The 20568-nt window shown below is 39.8% G+C and overlaps 1 protein-coding gene across 3 annotated transcripts in view; it reads right to left on the reverse strand.

Moving 5' to 3' along the window:
* Positions 1–18956, reverse strand: part of zgc:92140 (uncharacterized protein LOC447854 homolog) — a 39483-nt gene extending 20527 nt beyond the window's left edge. The window contains exon 1 of one of the 3 annotated variants that reach the window (XM_059341566.1): positions 18414–18956. The gene's annotated coding sequence lies outside the window, so the exon portion shown is untranslated. Of the gene's footprint in view, positions 1–9688; positions 9903–12490; positions 12660–18413 lie in introns of those variants that run through there. The other 2 variants (XM_059341567.1, XM_059341568.1) reach the window with 2 other exon arrangements.
* Positions 18957–20568: the final 1612 nt, after the last annotated feature.

The raw sequence follows: 20568 nt of genomic DNA on the forward strand, positions 1-20568 counted from the left end.
AACTTAACGATTGGCCGTGTTTCAGTTCAGTAACAAATCCACAGATCGATTAAAACTTCTACATGATCTACCAAATTCTTAACGACCATTTTTTTTTTTTTTTTTAACAATATACTTTCAGCAGCACTGACCTGTTCATTCCCCACTAATGCTAAGTAGTCTCTTCTTCTTTATTCCAAGTAAACTGTGCTAATCAATGTAAAACGCTTCATACAGTGTTTTCACTTCTTACTTCTCCTTCAAAGACGTCACAGAGCTCTGCTAATCAATTCAATGCTGTAGCTGCAAACAGAAACCAACATTTCAGAGCAGGCTGTTCAATGCTACACTCATGTTTTTTTTTCAGATACATTGTGCTGCCTTCTGTTACGTTCACCCTGTACGTGACCTCGACGGCAGGAAACCCAAAGCACATTTCCTTCTACTTCACACAAGTGTCTTTGTCACACCTGGTGTTGTTCACAGCCACAAAGCAGGCTGAGTCATAATACAGTCGTAGAAACTGAAAGAGAGATATTAAAATGGAAATGTTACAGATGGTTTCTTCAGCCTTGAGTGCTTTTTAAAAACAAAAAAAAACCCACAGCCGTTATATGTAAATAAAAGAGATGACCTGGTTTAAAGTAGCACTGCAAATAAATGATTGTTTTAATTTCTCTTAAATATAGTGATATACATTATATGTTAGATTAATATATTTCAGTATAAAATGCCATTGATTCATTTAGAGATTCAGATTAATAAATACATTTTTTTCCCTTCATTTTGTCTTTTTTTTACAGAATGATTATTTTATTATATTATGTATTCCCCTTTATTATGATGAATATTTTATATTATTTATATATATATATATATATATATATATATATATATATATATATATATTATAAATATAAAATAAAAAATAAAATAAAAATATATATAATATTATATATATATATACATATACATATATATATATATATATATATAATGTTATATATTTTTTATATTTTGTATTACTTACTTATTCCCATTTATTTGAAAAAAAAAAATTCTCACTTAAATAATAAATATTAGTATTGGACCTATTTGTGATGCTTGTGTCTTGTATTAATTATATAATATGACGAAATGAGTTTGTATCATGATGAACATATATATATGGATGAAATTAAAATTTTTTAAGTAATTAATTGTTTTCAAAGACCTCAAGGATACACTGTTTCATTATGTCTGAAAAACAGTTAAAGGGGATTTAATTGTGCAATATAAAACAAATAATTTGATATTTGATGAATTAATTAAAGCAGAATTCATTTTTTTCCATTTTTCGGGGCAGCAGAATAAACTGTCAACACAACATTGACAAATTATCGATTTGTAAAGATGATTCAGCAAATTTGTTATCAAACAGTCAACTGTATATGCATCCAGCTAACACAGAGCAACATTAGCATTCACTTTGTGTTCATGCAACTCTAATATTCACTCTCCTTGCGGGTCTGGTCTGATCTCCACCAACTCCTGAGGGAAATATCTGTCTCTTTAGCTGCTAAATGCTTCATTATGTTCACCAGCTAGTTTCTAACACTGTCTGTGTGCTGTTGGTGATGCAGATAGCATTCAGTGGGTTAATCAGAGCTTTCTCGGCCTACTGTGGTTGCAGATGAGAGTGCTTGGAATGAACAAAAACAGTAAATAATATAGATCGCTGCAGCTGAAGTCTGCTAATAATCTCAGCATTATTATTGCCGTGTTCCAGCTCTCTCTCTCAACACCGTGCGCAAGAATAAAATAAAACTCACACTTCATTATTATTCAGAAAAAGAGAAAAGCAAAGTCCTCCCACCCAGCAGGACGGCTGACACGAAGCTGTGAACGTCTCCGTCAGTCAATCACACACACTGTCACACAGTCACACACGTTACACTATAGATAGTCTCCGTGTCACTCACACATGCCATATGCTGTCATTGACAGAGCCCATCTGACTGCTGCCAGTTACACACACACACACACACACACACACACATTCACACATACCGAGGCAGCCAACGATCACCCATCACTAAAATGATACATAAGCACTGCAAAAAAAAGAAAAGTTGGGTGAACTCAAAATTTCAAGGCAATAAACAAGTTGGGCAATTAAACTAAATATTTTAAGTTTTGTTTTTGAGTTTGCTCAACTCTGAATTTCTCTGGCACGATTGTAACGCCGCTATGAAATGTCAGCTAATGTTGTGACCACAATTTTGAGTTAGCATTGATACGCTAATGGCTACTCTTGTAGCTGTAACAAGCAGCGCCGCTAGCATCAGTTAGCCGCTAGCATCAGTTAGCCGCTAGCATCAGTTTTTTTTACAATATACTTTTAGCAGCACTGACCTGTTGATTCCTCACTAATGCTAAGTAGCCTCCTCTTCTTTATTCCAAGCAAACTGTGCTAATCAATGTAAAACGCTTCATACAGTGCTTTCACTTCTTCACACACACACACACACTCACACATACCGAGGCAGCCAACGATCACCCATCACTAAAATGATACATAAGCACTGCAAAAAAAGAAAAGTTGGGTGAACTCAAAATTTCAAGGCAACAAACTTCGATAAAATTTTAAGTTGGACAATTAAACTAAATATGTTAAGTTTTGTTTTTTTGAGTTAGCATTGATACGCTAATGGCTACTCTTGTAGCTGTAACAAGCAGCGCCGCTAGCATCAGTTAGCTGCTAACATCAGTTAGCCGCTAGCTTTCGCTAATGACCAAATTTCACAACAAAGAAATGAGAGTTATCAGAACTATTGTCCCTTGTTGTGAACCCCAACTTAAAGATATAAGTAACAACAACTCACCAACTTGTTTTTGAGCAGACAACTGGCTTCCTTTGTTGTGCTAACTTACATTATTGCCCTAAATGTCAATAATTTATATTTCCAAGTTTTACCAAATTAAATCACTGTTTTAGGCCAAAAAATACAAGTTGGCTTTTTTGCAGTGTGTGAGAGGAGGAAGAGTGAGAGCTGAGGGGGATGGAGAGACAGAACAGACAAAGAAAAGGTTGGAGGTAGGTGGGTTGAGATGGAGGGGGACACAGGATGGAAAATAGGTAGAAGGAGGTCAGATAGAAAGACGGGAGCAGAGCTTCAAAAGAGCGCCGCCTGCTCCTCCTCCCTCCTTCAGTGGTCCTCAGAGCGTTTGAAGTTGACAGGAGACCAGTGTTTACTGTGTTTAGGCCGACCAGCCTCCATCTCTCCGGCTGGACGCGGCACAAAGCTCCAGGTGCACAGCGACGGGTTAGTGTGTGTGCTGCTGGGGTCCTATACACTGTAAAACTTTTTACTGTAAAATTACAGTAAATTACTGGCAGCAGTTTCGCCAGTAATTTACTGTAAAATTTACAGTCTCTACTGTATTATAGAAATACCAAGGTTATTATAGTTAACGAAAACTAACAAAATAACGAAAACTAAAATTGAAAAAACATTTTCGTTAACTGAAATAAAAATAAACACAAGAGTTTTTTAAAAAACAATAACTAACTGAAACTGTATTGTGTGGTTACAAAACTAACTAAAACTAACTAAAATTATAGTGAAAATGTCCTTAGTTTTCGTCTTTGTCAACTTTTTTCATACATAATTCAGTGTTTCTATTTCAACATGCAGGAACACATGGTGAATGTGTTTACTGAGACTGGGATGTCTACACTTCAACCAAAATACAAAACACCCAGAACTGTAAGAGACCTGTAAGAAAACCTTATTGGTGCTAAGATGGATAAACCAAAGGAAATAAACGCACATACCCATTACAAAAAAATGAAAACTAACACTAAAACTACTAAAAACTAAACTAAAACTAAGCATTTTCAAAAAATAAAAACTAAACTAAAACTAGCAAACTCGATCTAAAAACGAACTAAAACTAACTGAATTTGAAAACAAAAATTCACAACAAAATTAAAACTAAAACTAATGAAAAATCCAAAACTATTATAACCTTGAGAAATACAGGTCTGTTTACTGACAAACTGTCTCGTAACGAAGAAAAAAAAATAGCGCAACGTTTAAATGTTTAAATCTAAATTATAACTAATCCATTTAAACTCTATATTAGGATTACTGGGGGGAAAAAAACACATTGTGATTATTTCAGCCCAGACAAAAAAGAAATAAAATAAAACTTTTCCTTTTTTTCGAAAATAACAGCTTTATTTTCCTGACATGCTCAGCTGAAAAAAGTTAATTCCTGAAAAAAAAAAATATAATTTTGATCGTTGAATGCCTGAGCATTGTTTTTACAGCAATATACTGTACAATCATAATACAGCAAGTTACTGTTTGACTGAGTCTGAGTCTGAGACTGAGTTTGACTGTAAATTTACAGCAAAGTCTTAAGTGTAGTTAAAGGCTGTAATCTTCTTATTGTAGTTTGGCAGTAATCAGTAATAATAAAATGGCATTAATAAAGTTATGGTAGAGAATAGGGAATGTGGTGATATGGTTAAAAAGATGCATGTTAATGTGTTAATTGATCATATAGGTTTGAAAGTAAATCTACTCTGCCACAATTCAGGCGATCACTTTCAATTTTGTCTTTTTATTGAAGTGTTTTGGATACTGCTGAATTGTTTACAACCTGTCCGGTTCTCTGATTGATCATTTATCTTCCTGTCACTCTATTCCAACATTAGTTTGGGCTGTCACTTTTTATCCAAAACTCAAACTGCAATTCAAATGTCTGAAAATAACTTAATATTCAGTCTAGATAGATCTGTCCAAATCCAAACACCTCAGTGTAAGTGTACACCAGGCTCTGACTCGTACTCCAGCAGACATTTGTAAAATCCACTCATGATCTTTTATTGAAAGCGCTGCTGTTTTATCAAGACATTTGAGATAAATAATAAATCATTACAATATCAACTTATTGAGTTCAGCAAAAGTTCTTGAAGTTATGTTCATATTTGTGTTCGGGCTGATGGCCGATAGCCACCAACACTGTAACCAGTAACAATACTGATTTACCAACGTAGCACTGATTGATTTTTCAGGTGCAACTGAAAGTAGACTATAGAGCCGTCACCTAGAATCAAGTGTGAACAAATCCAAAGTAGATTTCGTTCTAAATAATTCAAATATTTTGTTGGATTCAACTGCTCATTAACACAAATATCTAATCAAAGTCAAAGTCAAAGTCAAATTTATTTATATATGGCATTTACAGACGGCTGAGCCGCACCAAAGTGCTTCAAATAAAAGTGCAAAAAGTGCAATAAAATACAGAATTGACAAAGGTAAAAGGAAACAAAATAAAACAAAACAAACAAAAAATGTTTTTAATTTTAGGCAAGAGAAAAGAGGTGGGTTAATCAGCCAATAACATGGCAGCAACTCAATGCATTTAGGCATGTAGACATGGTGAAGTTCAAACTGAGCATCAGAATGGAGAAGAAAGGTGAATGAAGTGACTTTGAACGTTGCATGGTTGTTGATGCCAGACGGGCTGGTCTGAGTATGTCACTAACTGCTGATTTACTGGGATTTTCAGGCACAACCTTCTCTAGGGTTTACAGAGAATGGTCAGAAAAAGAGAAACTATCTGAGCAGCAGTTCTCCTCGTTGTCAGAGGAGAATGACCAGACTGGTTCATCATGATGGAAAGGCAACAGTAACTCAAATAACCACTCGTTACAACCAAGGTACGCAGAAGAGCATCTCTGAACACACACGTCCAACCTCAAAGCAGCACTGCCACTTTATTAGGTACACCTAGCTAGCTAATAAAGTGGCTGTTGAGTGGATACTTTTACATTCTGTGGAACACACAAATTTTCTGGCAAAAGATCATCATGATGGATGTCATCCTTTCATTCGTAACCTCTGGAGCACTCTGTGCCCTTCTGATTTGACGAGTTTTGATGAATCGTCATCCATCCATCATGGTATTTCACCTTTGTCATATGTCAATATGGTAGACATCACCCAACCATAGTTCATCATTCAATATTGTAAATTATTGCCCCTTGTGTTCACATGTATATTTGCTTACATAAGAATGTCACCAACATTTTCGCCAACATGATGCCAACAAAAACAGCCGAGTTTACCTCTTACACTGCTAGAGTGTACATTCCAGTGTAACTAAATTATCCTTTAATCCTGCTGTGAATGTGTATGAGGTGTTTGCATGTTTAGCAGAGGAAGAGGAATATGAATTCTTTCTCAGCTCTCCAGGTCAAATGACATTAATCTCTGGAGTCTGAGCAGAGCTTACACATGAATTTCTCAAAGGGCCTGCAGGTGAGAGGAGGCTGCACCGAGGGAGAGAGAATCAACACACACACACACACACACACACACACAAGCTCTAGATGTGTGTGTGGTGTCAACTGTGGCCTGAGCGTGTGTCTTGGTCTAGAGAGCAGCTTATCAGTCTGTTCCAGGCAGCCTGGGACACCTCTTACTACAACTACCGCTCTGGAACAACTCAATTATGCCCCCCCACACACACTAACACGTTCATAAACCCCTGCAGACATGCACAGCTGGGAGGTCTTAATGCAGTCTCCGGCACGTTGTTCCAAAAAGACACTCGCTGCAAAGTTTCAATAATAATCTCATCCGACATAATCTGTCTCTTGACAGAGTCGCTTGAATCAGGATTCTGCAGCGAGGCGGACGAGGTGTGTACCCTGAAACACTGCCGCAGGGATGCTTGTTACCTGTCAGAGAATCACAGCACAGTGAAGCAGAGAAGCAAAAGCCGGCGAGGGCTACAGAGGCTGAAAAAGACGCCGAAAAGCACAGAGAGAGAGAGAGATGAGAGACAGTCGACTTTCTCTTAACTCTGGGCTATTAGTGTAGAACTGAAGTGAATATTAGATTAGCAAAGCACAGAGACTCCCTTCTGAAACCACCGAAGGAAGTGCATTGAGAAATGGGAGCAGCCTTGATAGATTTTTAACTTTCAAAGGGTCTCCGGCGTGTGGGCAGCATCTGTTTGAAGGGCTTTGATTTGTGTGTATTGAAACATCAAATTGTGAGTAGGAGCAGGCTAAAAATAGAGCGAGCAGTCCCAGAGCTATTGTTGTGTGCAGGGATAATGCTAGGCTGTGTGAATCTGGAAGCCAAGCTGCTATTACTTGGGTTATACATATAAGCTACAGCTAGTAGGCAGACTATTACAAAGCCAAATACAGCTATAAATAAATTGCTGTGAGGCCTGTAATAAGGCGGAGGATACAGGGATGCTTCAATGGCACAAAAACAAGTCATGTGTTGAAATTCAAGGCTTCGGTTAAAGAAGTCAAACATGTTTTGCCATATGCTCACACATTGTAACAGCTTTTTTTTTTTACCTCTGTCATGGAGGTCATATATCGGCTGTTTGTTCTTTTGTTTATCTGTTTGTCAGCATGATAAAGGAAAAACTACTGGCCCGATTTTTATAAAACTTAGTGAAATGCATAGGCAGAACTCATTTTATTTTTTGGAGTGGATGGACCACCAGATACTAGGGGTGCACCGATCCATCTATTGGCGCCAATTTCCTTAATTTTGCAGGATTGGCTGATTCTTTTACGTCAAACCGATCTTATCTAGCGATCTTATCTACCTTGATAATAACCCCCCACCAGCTAAATCTAGCAACTTTTCAGACCCCCTTAGCAACTATTTTTAACGAGCCGCTAACGAGCCGGAGGCCGGCTTGTTAAGAAGAGCCACCGTTAGCGCCAGTTAGCTACAGTTAGCTCTGTAGCAGTACAGTGTGTATGTGTATGTATCTGTTTGACAACAGATACATAGAATACTTGACAATCTTGTTCCAAACCAACAACATTGATGTTATGGAGTGGACCTTAATCCAATTGAGAACTTGTGGGGTGACATCAAAAATGCTGTTTCTGAAGCAAAACCAAGAAATGTAAATGAATTGTGTAATGTTGTTAAAGAATCTTGGAGTGGAATAACAGCTGAAAGGTGCCACAAGTTGGTTGGCTCCATGCCACACAGATGTGAAGCAGTTATAAAAAACTGTGGTCATACAACTAAATATTAGTTTAGTGATCACAGGATTGCTAAATCCTAGAAACAAAATAGTTTTGTGTTTGTAAAGTCAACGGCAGACACTGCTATTTATTTTAACACCCCATATAATAATACATACATATAATAAAAACCTGGATTAATCTGGTTAGTCACATTGGACTGGTATTATATTGAACACTACGGTATATATAAATGTATTCTCCTAAATCAGCCCTAAAGTAGTGATTTTTATTCTCAAGGTAGGATGGACTAACATACCAATATTATATCCATATTGTGATATGAAACTAGATATCATCTAAGATTTTGGATATCATAATATGGCACACATGTTGTCTTTTCTTGGTTTTAATGCTGCATTACAGTAAAGTGATCATTTCTTTAACTTAACAGACTGTTAGCTGTTCAGTTCTTTGCCTTTACACACTTGGTCTTTATATCCACATTATTGATGATTATCAAAAATCTTATTGTGTCAATATTTTGTGAAAGCACCGACAGTCAACCCTACGATATTGTCGCAATATTGATATTGATGTATTTGGTCCAAAATCTCATGATATTTGATTTTCTCCCAATCACCCAGCCATGCCCCATGGCTGATCAATCAGTAGGAAATGAAAAAAAACTTTTGCTGCATAAAATCATTTTTTTCTGACTTTTGTAGGATTTGTCTTGTTTTATTGTCAAATAGTATCTGGTTTTACTCTTCAAGCCTCTGAAAATTCTTCAAAAGAACCAGCCTGAGAAGGGAAAATTACTTTTTGATCAAACTCCTTGCAACTGAAACAAGCAGCAAATAGACACTGATTCATATCAAGAGATCACAGGCAGAACATAAAAAAGTCTGGGATCCACTGCAATAAAAGCAGACTTTAGGAATCTTCCAGTGTGCAAATGCTTCAGACTCTTTTGCATCCTCTGACTCTTTTGCATGTGTTTGACTGTACAATGAGATCAGTGCATACAATTTTAGCACTGGCGAGTTAGTACCGGCTGCGCTCTACCCAATGAGCCGCTCAGTGCCACATGCAAGACCACAGCGGGGCGTTGCACAGTGTTGATTTAACCCACAGGACAGTTGGGCTGTGCTGCTCTCAAACTCGCCTAATGCTGTAGTGTGTCAATAGGACAAGCTTAGTCTGGCGAGTCAGCTAAGACCTTCACACTCACCAACCATCTCTCGTTCCTGCTGTCACACACACACATAGCTGAGCCGACATTATCTGATAAACATCACGTCGTCTGAAGGGGATAAGAGTTCTTAATACCAACTGGCACACAACCACCTCAGGATCCACGCAACTCACTCCAGATGCTTAACATTCATCACAGGCACGCTCGCCAAAGCAAAGTAGTAGCCTAATTTTTGAGATATAAATACTGCCATGATGTCAGCTCACAGGTCTTGCGTCATTTCTAGCTAAACTTACAGCAGATTTGGAAGAAAGCCTTCTGTCATGTTTCACCCCTTTGGCACTTTTAAATACATCAATACAAGAATATAAGCCTCGGCAACTCAAAAGGGCTCGAACTCTCTTAAATGCATGCTGAGGCCAAAAGGCATGCTTAGCACATGGCAAATGACCAAGCCCTGAAAATGAAAAGGATTTGGCAAACACACAGGCTTGCCCATGCCTGCATACCTGGAGGTGGGAGTTGACCTACTCTCAGTCGCGTGAATAAGCCTTCTTTACGAGTCAGTTTGTCAAAGGAGGAACTCAAAAGGACTGTGTTGGATGATGTGAGCACGCGCGCTTGCATAAACACAACCCGTGTACACAGGCTGAGCAGTGTGCAGCGCGAAGGTTTCTCAAACACAGGGTTGTGCCAGAGGCAGAGACCACAGAGCCTGAAAAACTGGCCGAGCAGAAGCCAAAGAGGGAAGAGTTTGGGGGAGGTGTGTAACAGGTTATTATTTTTCTTCTTTGTATGGATCTGATTTTGTTGTTGGATTATTGGTTCCAATCACAGGGCGTCTGTAAGCTGCGCCTGGCTGTGATTCAGCTTCCTGGAAAGAAAGGAGATTTGAAAGCACGGGAGGGGGAAGTGATGACTTCAGTCGCGGTCAGACTGGAGAGCTGCAGGGCGGCGTATCCACCTGTGACAGAGCACAGATTCATCCTCTGCTTCATCACGCTGCACTGCTGAGCCACGACTCTGTATTAGCTGCTCAGTGCATTACAGTAGGCCACTGGTGCCGGGTTTCTCCCCAGAGAAATATTTAGCCAAATTGGTAAGCACGCCACACGTATCATGACGCATCCCATCTCATGATCAATTTAGTCCACAATCTATAAATGAGACGGCGAAACGTGAAATAGTGCCTCTGCCCCTTTTCCCTGGAGGTTAATGTTTTATCTCGTAAAAATATATTACGTTTTTACGATGTTAGTGGAGGCTGTCTGTTCTTTCAGGAGAGGTGGCACGCCTCTCGTATAAAACACTGCAGAAATACGATCCTATACACCGCCATGTCGATAATACAGAAGTCGACAACACTTTAATATCTCTGGGTGTGTTAAGAAATTGCTGGCAATATCAAAAGTGCAAAGCATTGAGCAGGACAGCGTTATGGCAACTTTCATTTCCAGGATTTTTACCGTTTTACACTGTGATGAACTACCTGGTTTTCCAGGTTTTAAGACCACTGGATATGACAAAAACTCACTATGTGATTATTTTATCCACAAAAGTTTTGTCAACAGAATTTTTCTGACATTAAATATCACGCCACGTATAAATATTGAGATATAAAAATCCTGTCTGTGTTGATTGATGGATAAAATCCTCTGTCCTCTACTTTGTACTTCTATATATCTGGATCTCCTCTGTCGTATTCTAATTGTATCCTGTGGAGATATAACTGTAACTTTGTGTCAAGTTGTTGTTGACTTTTTGAAGAGTATTTGTGTTGTGGAGCCTGTTGGATTCTCCACTAACCATTCTTGATTACTTCAAGACACACCTGAAGGCAATCAAGCACAGAGCGAATCTGATGAAGCAACATGTGAAGCACGCACTTCCCTCTGCTTTGTTTTTATTTGGAATTTATTAATGAAATAGTGTCTATTTGAGTATTCTGGTGCGTGTTGGAACTTCTTTTTTGTTTTTTTATTGTTACCATTTTAACCTGTGCAAGTTGAGCACCCAGGAGAGAACGGGTGTCAATAATTACAATATCAAAATCAATATCAAACCATCCTTCTCATTGATTTGCAACTTTGACATTTTATCTTGAGCCATGACAGTGTGACGGTGAGCCAGCATGCACAATACCAGGACCAGTAGTGGAAAAGTATTCAGATCCTTTACTTCAGTAAAAGTACTAATAGCACACTGTGAAATTATTTCACTGCAAGTAAAAGTCCTGCATTCAAAACTTACTTCAGTTAAAGTACCAGCATCAAAATGTACTTCAAGTATCAAAAATGAAATGACTTATTATGCAGAATGTCCTCAGATTGTTTTGTATATCACAAATATATTATTATATTATTATTATTGATGCAAGTTTTAATTTTCTCAAGGCAGGGATCATTTTCACTTCCTAATATACTGTTATGAGGTTTATTTATTTATATTTTTAAATGTCTTTGTCTTTATTATGTTTAATCTTATCCTGAAAAGTAACTAAAGATGTCAGCTAAATGAAGTGGAGTAAAAGGTACAATATTTGCCTCAAAATGTAGTGGAGTAAACGCATAAAGTTACATAAGATAGAAATAATAAATAGAAAATGATTATTTCTACAGTCTTTAAGTAAAGTACAAGAACCTCAAAATTGTACTCAAGTACAGTACTTGAGTAAATGTACTTAGTTACATTCCACCACTGACTAGGACCCTGAAACTAAATGGAATTCAACCATTATTAATTCTGTTGTTGACACTCTTTTTTTTGCACAGTTAGAATTACATAAAATTACAAAAATAACATATAATGTAAAGTGCAGGGAGAGGCAGAAAACCCAGATGGGCTTATTTAAAGCCTCCACCTAAAATGGCATAGTTATTAGAAAGTAATAAACTGATAATAGAAAAAACAAATGTATAACATCAACAAGTTATAATGACAATAACAAAAACAATTAAAAACAAAGATGAACATGTTAAAAAAGTGTATTTGTGTGTGAATTAGAATTTTAAAACAGCAGTTAAATGAGCTTTTAGACATCTTTTGAAGCATTTTACAGAGATGGAGTCCTTTGCCAGATGGGAAAAGGTATTCCATAATTTGGTCCCCTTAAATTGAACAATAAATTGACCTCTGCATGTCAGAAATCTTGGAGGATCTAAATCTAATAATACTGATACATGTATATCATCTAATTGCACACATCAACCAACCTTTGTGCGACTGCAAATACTTCCCCCGGACAATATTTACCTAACAAATTCAACACCATGTCTCCTCTTACAACAAAATCAGAAGGCTAAACGTCGTACCTGAAGCCGCTCGACGACACGGCGCTGTGTGCTGCAGTGTGTCTGTGACAGAGCACAGTTTCAGTACAACTCCTGGGCCAACGCGCCATAATATTTACTCTAGCCAGGCAGCAAATGCTGCACCTCTCCTCTTGTCCCAGTTTAAGCACTCCATCAGTCTGACAAGCATGGGAAGCCTTGCCAACACACACACACACACACAGGCTGGGGGACAGTACAGCTTTACGTGTACATCTCCATTCTCTCTCTCTCTCTCTGTCGCTGTCTGCTCTCTCCTCTTTCTTACTTCTTGTTGTAATGAGGGTGACAAGTGGTCAGAGAGGGAGGGATGGGAGTAGACTGGGAGGAGGGGGAGAAGGAGGTACAGGAGCTCCTCTGTTCTGGTGGGTGAAAGCGTAGCCTGGCCGTGTGACTGACAATGAGAGACACATTGCACACAGCTAAGGCATGCGCTGGTGCAGAAATAAGAGCAGGTTTTAGACAAGTTGTTATATACGGGTACATATACATTGGCAGGAGGCCTATGTTTTTACTTCAGGCCTATAAAAAGAGCTGAAATTGAGAGGTCTGCATGGCTGTTACCTTTTACTTTCACTACTGTGGCTTATAGAGAGAGAAAAGAACGAAACAAATGAGTGAAAGCAGAAGATGGTCCCGGTAGAACCAAGCCGTACAAAAACGGATTGTTCCACCTTATATACAGGCCAGGCTACGAGATAAAGTGTCTCCTCTGAGGCCTGTTACTGGCCGCCGTTTTTTACCACTGAGACGGATTCCCTTGAAAGAGCAAAAAGCAAGTAGCCGTGCACGTTCCACTCCCTCTGATACTACGACTCTGTGCTGCTGCTTCCAGTTGGGACGGAGGTAAAAGCAGGTCAGAGCCTGAGGTGGTTGGCGGGTGAAGAGCAGGATCAAAAGGGTGGAAATGTAACTTAAGAAATGCTTTAGCGTTATCGTGGCCTCCTGCTGAGAGTATAGAGAATAAAGCAGCAGCATCAGGTGGGTCATTAAAGTCAGCTTTCAGGCTAATGGTGGACACTTTGGTCCAAGTTGGACTCTTCTAACACGCACTTTGCAAAAGTTCTTTGCCTAACCTTTGATTCAAGATCTTGTTCTATTCTTAAGATGTATCTAACAGGTGTATTTTTGGACTTCACAGTTCCTCTGCTCTGTAGAAAAAGCTTATCTTTTTGTCCTGGCTGCTGTTTGTCCAAAGTAAAAAGGACTGCTGCTCACTGTACATCCATAAAAAGGTGTTCAGCATTTATGTTTTTACTACCATTGCTTTATGTGTTCAGGTTTAGTATGACTACGTGCTTGGTCACCACATACACCAACAGACATATGATCGAGGCTCCGCCCACTCCAACACAGCAGCTACATGAGGGCAAACATGCTTTTGTTATTTCATCTGAATTGCAAACAAAGCAACTCACAACAGGCTAAATAAAAGAAAACCTGCATTAATATTAATTTGAAATTACCACTGCTAAAGGAAATAAATATCTGTGTGTAATTGGCGAGCATGCTGCAGTATAATTGGCAAAGCCTTTGGGATACGAGCCTGTGTGTGTGTGTGTGTGTGAATGAAACACATTGAGATGTTTGCCTGCTCCAACACTTCACTGCAGATGAGCCTTGTGTTTCATGTGATGCATCTATGATCTTTCTCATGCAAACCAGTGCTGTTCCTCGTCCATTATCCTGCACAGGGACACACAGCCAGGAAACCTTTATCCAACAGTTTTTAATTAACTGCACAAGAGACTAATGACACCTAACATGAGGTTATTATAATTCAGAATCTGCCGCCAGCAGTTGTACTGGCTGGGATAATTATCAGAATATTGATATGGATCACGAATCTTGCAAATGCAAAATCGGTCGAGGCGAGGCAGGACACGACTGTAATGCATTACAGGAGACCAAACTCTTCATACGTGTGTAAAACCTATTCAACTCATTCTGGTTTCTAATAACTTCACCCAAAGATAATTAGTTTTCCACAACAAACATTTTGAGCTAAAATAATTGGACAATGAATTAGTTGAAAGATAGAAAATTAATCTGCAACATTTTTTTTAAAAAACGATTAATCCTTTCAGGAGTTTTAAAGCAGTGAATGCCAAACAGGTGCTGGTTCCAGACTCAAATTTGAAAATGTTATGGCGTTTTTTATGATTCATGATTGTAAATTGATGAGATTTTAATTTGAGCTGAAACGATAAGCAGATTCACTGATGAATCAATTCATCAAAAATTGTTCAGCGACTATTATGTTAATCGTTAAGAGGAGTAACTTTTTATAACACTGTAATCTAGGGCTGGACAAAAATTGCACTATGGCCTCCTGCAATTTTTAATTTTTACAAAAATTAAATAACTGTACTATGTAAACTGAACAAAAGCAAGATACAATGGCAGCACTTGAGGAATCAAAGCAAGATATATGTCCACTTGGATCTGGGAACTGGGCCTTTTTCACCACAAAATATTTAATCAAGAGATAAATCAGCCAATTAATTGCTAATAAAGCAAATGATAACAGTAAATAGTTGTTACTCACAGCCCTAAAAATCACACAATCCTTTTTTAAATAACAATATGTTTCAACAGGAAGTCAATAAGCAGCATTTAAGCATTGGCCTGTTTCATAAAGCAGGTTTACTAAAGAAGCCAGGTTTATTTTGCTTAGTACGACCCATTTTCAGTTGATTCGGTTCCATTAAACAAATACAACAAGCTCAGCTAATTATGCTGGGAAACAAGTTGAACTTGCTCTATGGAACCGAATCAACTAAAAATGAGTCAGACGAAGCAAAAGTCTGGCTTTTTTGGTTTAAAATCAACATGGATATTAATTGACATAATAGCTATGAAAGTGTTGAGACATCTAGCAAAACTCTACAGATTCAATCGGTGCAACAGCAGGTCACTTATTCTACTAAAGTAGAAGACTTGTTCCGTGTAGAAGAGCAAATGTGTGACCTAATGTTAGACATTAACCTTTAAAACACTTTAACACACTTCCTGCGAGTGGGTAGGGGTAGAGTCAGACCATAAGAAACGTTTCTTCATTTGAACTGATGTGTTTCAGCCACATGCTAGACAAGCATCAGAAACTTGAAGATGATACCTTTTAAATAAAACCTCATACATGCATTTTGGCCTCAGGGTTCTTCTGTTACAAGCCTTTTTTGGTCCCTTACCCTACACCTACCTAGGCAGGTTAAAATATTACTATATCTATATATTACATAAAGCAATGTTGTGTTTTTGCATGAATCAGAAGAATAAAATGGTACGTGAAGCAGAACTGTATTGGAAGATAAACCCACCTAATACCCAACCAAGACAGCAGTGTGTTTGTTATTACGTTAGCTTCCCTATCACCTGTCTTCATATTTAATATATGGGATTTTACTGAAGGTTGAGCGCTCCATTTCTTTTCTCACATCAGTCCAAACGGTGGAGTTGTCATTAACAAGGAGCGGGCCTGCAGAGATCCTATCAGAAACCATTTTATCCACGGTGGAGATGGGAAACAGATGCATTCTGTCTGATGGGAAAACACTGTGCAGGGATTCACACAGCACTTCAGAGTGAGACTCATCGGAGTGAGAAGAAGAGATAAGAAAAGAAAAAATAAATAACTAAATCAGTGAGCCAAATCAGTACTGGACCTTGTCTCCGTGTCCCAACCCAACTGGACTCTGAACACAAACTGCACTGTAAACACAGTCAGGGACACAGAGACGCTGCTGCTTTATCGTGGGACAGACACAAACACACAGAGCGTGCATGAAGCCTGCACAGCCCGATCGCTGCTGACTCAAAAGGCAGACCAATGGCAGAAATAAATAGCCCACATCCACCGATCTGCACGTTGACTGCAATGCAGACACACATATGAAGATAAAAAACCAGAAATAACAGCGGATGATAACGACACTATTGCAGTTTTCAGGTTCCATGCTGCAGCGTATATATTTGCTGCTCGAGCTTTGATTATTCTGTCAGGTAGGAGAAGCGATGGGCCAGCAGCGAGCCCCCTCAGTCAAACTGACAGAACCCAGAGGGATCGGGTTATGCTGGCCTTGTGCTTTCTGCACTGCAATATAGACTACCTCATCACACCTGACAGCACTAAGCACTGCCGCTCAGAGAACACAACACACGCAGAGCAAACACAACCTGGATGTAAGACACAGTCATGGGAACTCCCTCCCACGCCCACACACACACACAGACAGTGAAGAAATCCTAGTAACCATGGAAACCTGCCACCTCCTCACAGGGTGACATCACGGGTGCATCATGACCCAAACAGGGCCAAGTAATCACCTGACCCCGCTGTTCAACCAGCTCAAGGTGAGGAGGCCACAGGTGGACGTGGCCGGGCGGGCGTGTGACGGTTATGATGATTGAGAGAACGAGGAAGAGGAAGGAGGACTAAGAATAGATCCTCCTGCCTCGGAGAAGGAGAAAGAGACAGAGAGGAGTGAGGAGGAGTGTGTTCCAGTATCTTTTCCTAGCCACCGGAACCAAAAGCCATATGTGAGCAACGACTCGTGAGCACACACACACACACACACACACACACATACACCACGCTCTGTAATGAGCAGATGGATGAAGACAGACAGATAAATCAGGAAGGGGAGGGGGAGCAACATCCACTCACAGGATTGCTGGTACTTGATTGTAACCTATATAACCCTGATGTAAGCTGCTGGTGACAGGATGCTATGCTCTGTAATGCTGGCCACAACAACCTACTTTCCCACCAGGGAGCTGCACACACAGCAAATGGATGTAATGGTCTGGTGTTGATCACATGAGGAAATCTATGGTAGCTAATGGCCATATGGCACATTTAAACGCAGCAGCCAGGAAAGCAGTTATCGAGTCCCTTCGGTGATGTATAATAGTGTCTGAGAAAATGGGGGAAAGAAACATTTGAAGCAGACTCTGGCTGAGTTTTAGTTAATGTACTGCAAATGAGTCTGTATATCAAATCTAATCCAGGCTGCTGTGACTTTCCTATTATTATCCAGCAGCTCCTGTCTTCCCTCTAAGGCAGACACAGTGCAACTGCAGTAATGAGCAACAACCAGCCCTTCAGTACTTTGCCAGAAAGCCTACTGGTTGTGTGGTGGTAGTTTCCTGTGTGGCACTCAGGCTGGACAGCAGCAGCAGCAGCAGCAGCGGGGGCAGCAGCAGCCCCTGGCCGGGCACAGAGCTCCGTCCTGGGGCTGCTGAAGCTGCAGCTCGGGGCTCAACAGCTGTGTCCAGCTGCGCTGCAAGGAGACACTGGGCGCTTTGTTCCCCCACAGGGGGAGGCAGAGTTGTGGGCAGAGGGAGTGCAAACGGTCTCCCTGTGTGTGTACACATACTGTAGTTTCGTTTCCACAAAGGTTAACGGCCTGCAGCCCCCACCAGCACCAGGTCTTCCCTCTGCTCGGGGTCTCTCCACGGCAGACGGCCTTCTTCCAGCGGCAGGGAGCAGCGGGACAGGGTGGCACACTAGACCAGGATGTGTGGAAAATTTCAAAACGCTCTGAGAGAGCCAGCCAAAGCGAGCACATTCACACACTTTAAACACCACACACACACACACACACACACACACGCGCGCGCACACCTCCCATTTGTAGCCACTCTTCTATTTCTTTTACCGAAACGCGGAGATAAAAAGCTGCGTTAGCGGTGCAGCGAGCACCAGCAGCAACAAAACATCGACAGATGCGAAGCCCAGTGTGCAGGAAGGAAAGCGCCGGGTAATCACGGTGCACACTCAGGAAACAACAACAAAAGAGAGGAGTAAAGAGAGAAAGAAACCACAAGCAGGAGCGTGGTTTTCACTGGAGGATCTATGACACCTCTGGGAGACGATTAACAAGTAATTCACGCGAGTACTTACTCAGATGAACCGGTTCCGCTCGGTCCACTGGAGGATAGCCCGGACGGTCTTCCGGCTGTGAGTCGGGCGGGATCTGCGCTATGGAGACCGGAGAGCTCAGAGCCTCGAGGACTGAACGTAAACTGTGGCTTGCGTCATATCACCAGGATGCCACTATTGCGCGCAGCAATGCAGCCATCTTGCTGAGGAGTGCCCCACCAACTCACCAATCACTGCCGGACCCGAGCTGCTGCCTTATTTTGGTCGCAGTAATGAAAGTGATCCACCTCGAGATCTGAGCATTTAATGCAACGTGTTAAGCTGTGAAATTAAGGAAATCCGTGAACAAAATGGCCTGGATTTTTCCATTTTCTTCAGAGAAATACTCATGTTTGGTGTCAGTTCAACGTAGTAGTGGAAAGTAACTAAGCACGTTTGCTCAAGTACTGGAAAGTATTATTTGAAGCTATTTAAGTGTTTCCCAGAAGTAGCTCCTCTCTGTCAGCTGTGACATAAAAATGTAGTTTGCATGCCAGACTATTGGCAACAACAATACAATAATATCACTTATGATGATGATGATGATGATGATGATAATAATAATAATAATAACTAATGATTGATTCCACATTTTGTTAAGACCTTCAATTCAGTGTAAAGTTCCTACACCTTTTCCAAAGTCAAATTTAAGCACTTTTGAAGCATTTTCCAGCTTTCCCAGTATACAGAAATTATTACGGCCACAATTTCGTCCAGCTACTAGTCCTAGAACTCGAATACAAATTATATATCAAAACGTGCGGTTTGATGGGATCGGTGTGCTATTACTTTTCTCTACAGAATACGAAACTGCCCAAAATTTGGCTTTGAAATGAATGGGACGGCCGAAAAAAATGAGTGAAAAAGAACAATAATTGGAGATTTTCAAACGTCTACTTCTCCGGCATAATTTCACCTAGAGACCCCATTTAAACTTGAAACAGTAGACACAAGTCTTGTGTATCGGTGTATTAATCCACGTTTCGATAGGTCATATAGTTTTTTATCAATCCCTGTTCAATGACCATGATCATTACAGTGTCACAGTGTGTGACATCATCGCCAGAGTGTAGAGGGAGAGAAAAAATTGTCAAAAAATAAATTTGAAAACTGCGCTCCAGGCCGCAAATTCCACTCAAGAGAAATAATTTATACATAGAAATGTAGGAAAATTTGTCTTCTCACTCACAATCCTCTGGTAAAGCTGTCAGAGTTATAGTTTGGGCGTAGGACGCACAGATGCGCCACCAACACGCACCAACAGCCTCATTGACAGCCATATTAAAAACGCAGGAAGATTTCTGTAGAAAAGCATATTTAACAGTTTTTCACATCGCTCTTACAAAGCTATTTCTTCATTTTTCTTCACAAAAAACATATGTGGCTGTTCAGGAAGAACTCAGGACGCTCAAAGTGAAGTCGGATCAATGATAGGTATTATGGTTTTGCCAAAAATGCTTTCAGTTCAAGGCCGGAAATTCCATGTTGTCCACCTCTGGCTGCTGTCACTGTGCTAGAAGATTCCAAAGCTGTTAATTTCCGTTGATTGCTCTGCTCTGATTGGTCGACCCCAACGACTTTGATCCTTTGATGTGATTACATTTACAGATACAAGCTCCAGATACACGTGCTTCACACACACATGCACACATTTTGAGGTTAAAGGTCATAGGTTGCTGTATAAATAAATACTTGAAAAGGAATGCTTGTTGTAGATGTGCTCCTTGTATATAATATAGTATCATAACATTTATAGTATTGTTTGAAATCCACACACCGGCAGTAGCCCCCGTGGCCCTTTCAGAATTTCCCCAGAGGAAATTTTCTAGTTATTATTATATGATTCCATCACATTAAATAAGATGTTAGTGTACTGAAACACACCAGACCTACATGTCAAAGCATTTAAAGAAGGGTGACTAAACACAGTTTCATGTTTCAAAATGTGTCACCTGTTTGTAAGTAGCTTGTCATCCTATATAAGCTACATTTCAAGCATTTTAGTTTAAACTGTTCAAACCTTGAATACACCACATGAAAATCAAGTGTTTCCAAGGGATTTCCAGCACCCACAGGAGCCATCTCAGTACAATTTCAATGTAGGAATTTACTTGTAACTGAGTATTGCTATTTATAC

This window comes from Centropristis striata, chromosome 9 (genome assembly GCF_030273125.1).
Source record: "Centropristis striata isolate RG_2023a ecotype Rhode Island chromosome 9, C.striata_1.0, whole genome shotgun sequence".
Classification (NCBI taxonomy): Eukaryota; Metazoa; Chordata; class Actinopteri; order Perciformes; family Serranidae; genus Centropristis; species Centropristis striata.